This window comes from Notothenia rossii, assembly GCF_949606895.1.
Source record: "Notothenia rossii genome assembly, chromosome: 10".
Lineage (NCBI taxonomy): Eukaryota > Metazoa > Chordata > Actinopteri > Perciformes > Nototheniidae > Notothenia > Notothenia rossii.
The window spans coordinates 50,716,747-50,720,852 of NC_136908.1; the positions used below are offsets into that span (position 1 = coordinate 50,716,747).

Sequence of the window (4,106 nt, forward strand, 5' to 3'; positions counted from 1 at the left end):
TCAATTTATTGAACTTTAAAACAAATACAAATAGTCATTTGAACAGTATCTTTTTAACTGTTGATTACCCTGAACGTATAATTCAACTGAAAAACCAATAGAAAAATTAATTAAATAAATGATACATTTATATTTACTTTTAAATAAATAATATAAAAAATAATTAATGCCAATAAACAAGATCAACACATATTTTGGAGCGCACTTCAACAAGCTACTAAATATATATAAATATGATAAATACAAATCAATTAGACCAAAATTAATTGGATCAAATATGTCACAACCTAGCAAAGCTAAATAATTGTTTTTTTCGATTATGTTGTTTTCGTAATTGTGGCAGGCCAAAATCGTAATTGCGATTAAAATATGATTAATTGCACAGCCCTATAGTATTTAGTTACTTTGATTTTGCATTAAACTGCTTAAAATGACTACTGTTAATATTCTGCATACTTGCTTGCAATTTTAGTTTCACGTTCTAAAAGCTAATAGTCGTCAAATTTGGAAAAAAGTCTGCAATCTTCCCATAAAAACCTCACTCTCCTGTCTTTAATTGCCAGATGTCTGGACTCCAAGCCCCATATTTTGGCATAAATGTAGAAGCTTGAAGCATTATTAAGTTACTAATTGGTCAAAATAATTGTTGGGGTGTTTATTTGTGGTGACCACAACCAAATGCTTGTCTGTGATTGCCTTCTAGTGCCGCTGCTATCGGTGAAGTGGCTAAACGTGGGGCTCTGAAATGTCCCTCTGAAGACTCCTCCAGGTTTGTAGCCCTGGAACAGAAAGTCAATGGCCTTTTGTTAGCTCACTACAAAGAGTAGACAGTGAAACTAATAAAGAGACTCTTGTAAATGGGAGGTATTAAAGTCAAACAGTGACAGTAGAAGCACAAAGAAGAGCTGTTTCTTCCCTGGAAAAGTGTCGCTACACAGTGTTATGTGCAATAAAATCACTATTAGAGCTTTTCTCAAGCAAACAATTCTATAGCAAGTGACTACCAAAGCCTGAAGTGACACAATTCAAGACTTTAATGCAGGTGACAAATCCCTCACTAGAGACCATGGCTGTTAATCTGCAGCAAAGAGGCTGAATGTAACACCTTCTCAGGATCACATTACCACAACTTACATTCTTATTTCTTATCATAAGGAAAGGTTCTGTTCAGAGATACTAGAGTTAAACCACAAATGATGAGAAATATTCATATAACCGGCTGCATCTGTGCAGTAAGTAACACTTTCAAAGATATAGATGGTGTGAACCTAGTTTTGACCCGCCTTCTTTGTAATGCTTAAAATACACTCGGAAATATCGCAGAGAAATTGTGTGTTGTTAACACTTCCAACTTTTCCAAGGCACTAACAGCCAGCCATTCCTCTCAGACTACACTTTAATCATTTCTTCTTGGCTCTTGACATGGCAACACTATTTACTGTAAACTCCTCAAAAGGTTGGGAAAAAAATATCTACATGGTTAAAATATGGACAAATGCAGGAATTTCTTGCCCATAAGTATTCCTTGAGAAAGAAAATGTGCATTTTCTTTTGTTTAATGATAATCAATCTAGGGAAAAAAAATATGGCATTTTTAATCAAACTAGAGGGCTTGTGTGGTTAAAAAGGGAAAACATATTTTTTGAACACAATGGGAGGATGAAGATTAATTTGCAAAACCAAATATTGGCATTTCAACAGTTCTACCTCACTATTGGGAATGATAGGACGGTCCCAAAGTCAAAAGTATGTTGTAATGTTATTTCCACAACAGTCATGCTGTTTACTGACCTTTGACCTTCCTGCACTCTAACACGTTGGCTAAGTTCACACAGGAAGTCAAGAAGCAAAACAAAATCCTTTTCCCACCTGTATGGATTAAACGCTCAAAATGCCTCAAGCCAAATGAATCAACACTCAAAGCGGTAAAAGCATCAATATATGAGATTCAATGGAGACTTTGGGTGGTAACACTTCAGAAGTTTTACTACATTATAGCATCTCCTTTTCTATCTTTTCATGTCTTTACTCAGATGAACATCACAGATTTTGCCAGAGGGCAGATTCAATTCTCTAAAGAGCGCAGTTAAACATTCATTATGAGATTAACATTCCCTTCAAATATGAGGAAATGAATTAATAAATACAGTCAAGATTGACCTTTTAGAGACTATAGTCACCTCATGCTTTAAATCTGTACTTCGTTGCATTGATTACATTGCATTTCATCACAGAGCTTTAATAGGTGTTATTGTATGAAATACAGAAAACACTTCCCCCTTGTGGTCTTACTGAGTACTACAGGCATGACTGTGCTACCTTTTGAGTCGTGCTGTCCAAGAGTCAGTGTATTCATTTTTTTCCGTTCTGACTCAAGCTACAAATCCAGTTTATTAAATTATGAAAATCAGATCAAAAATGTCTTTCTGTATATTACATTCTTCCTGATTCCATGTTTGACCTTCATGGAAACTCGTGCTTTGTTTTTCTGGTGACAGTCTATTCTATAGGCTTAGTGAGTGAGCGATTCATGAATCACAACCAGAGTTGTAGCCATGGAAAATTACATCAGTGACATTTGGAGGGTCGTACGCAGCCGTGATGTGGGCTGAAATACAAGCCGCTGAAGGAATGTTCACAATGTTTCACAGAACTGAAGCACAGAGACTCTGAGCAGAGTTACTCTGAACTCATCTCCGCTGGAATAATAACAAAGTGTTGTTCGATAGATGGATGTTAATGTGGAACAAATGTAATCTGTATTTGTTGTTTTTGAATGGAAATTATTTCAGACTCATGTTTGAAGACGTCTTGTGAAAATGGCTTTTGATTTGCCTTCAACAGCATTTCAAACTAAAATAAAGAACATAATGCTTCAAAGCAGAGCAGAACTATGACAAGCTGCTATAAGAGAGGTTTAAGTAGATCATTTCTACGTATTTGTAATAAAAAAGACAGAGCACATTGGAGCAAGCAAGACATTATAAAAGAGGACATTTGATTAAGGGAGTACAGAATCTAATAAAAACAAATGCAACAAATATTGGTTTTCTGTGGAAAGTTTGAACAACTATATTGCATTTCACAGGCTGTGTAAAAAATATAACAATGCTTACTTACGGCATGGTCAAAGTCATGATGCAGTGTGAAATACACCCTCCCCCTCAACTACTTAGAGGCCATTTGTTCCTTACTCTGGTGTTGATGGTATAATCTAAGGTGTTAATGATGACTTGCATTTGGAAGGAAAGAACAAACAGGTACACAAAGTGTTTCCTCCCCCTAAACACACTCCCAGCAGTAACAAGTACAGAGAGATGGTAAAATGTGAAGAAGACAAGTGTGTTTTACACTTTGAAACTGCATTTGTTTTCATACATTGTTTGTATGTTTTGTTTAAATCCTTGCTGCCATAGTACAACTTATACCAGTTACCTTGTGATCTCCACACCTTGTGAACTGGACCCGTCACATGATGGAGAACTTGACATTTTATATTAAAAGAGACCGTTTTTTGCTCTAGAATCTGCTAATGAATAATTAAGCTATTGTTTTGAAAGCAGATAATGCATCTTTAAACTGTTTTGGCCCACTATACTATTAGTAATTAGTGCAATAATGATGGAAACTTCTATAATTATTAGATTATGTGTTTCCAATGTGTAATTTCATTAAAAACAATCTACTCCACAGTGGTAGTCACCAGTTGTGGGTGTTAATGATTGGGTTTTTAATGCGTATGGTGTCTTCACATGCATTCACGCAAACAAAACAAACCTAAGTGACCATATTACCTCACTCCTTAGTCTCTATATGCATTACATGAATGCACACAATGTTCATACTGCTTATTGCACATATTTCTTCTTTCATATCCTATAATTCATTCAGTGCACTCTATTTCCATGTAAATGACTGCTTTATTGTATTGCTATTTACTATATTTTATTACGGTGTCCTTAAAGATTTCTTGTTTTATATGTTATGTATGCACCATGACATCAAGTCAAATTCCTCGTATGTGTGAACCTACCTGGCAATAAGCCTGTTTCTGTTTCTGATTCTGATAATTGTTACAAAGAAACAGAAGAAGAGGAATTAAAAAA

General features: G+C 35.1%; 1 protein-coding gene across 1 annotated transcript in view; it reads left to right on the forward strand.

Annotated features, from left to right (window-relative positions):
- lin7a (lin-7 homolog A (C. elegans)) overlaps window positions 1–4,106 on the forward strand; it is a 41,275-nt gene that overhangs the window by 32,442 nt on the left and 4,727 nt on the right. The window lies entirely within an intron of this gene.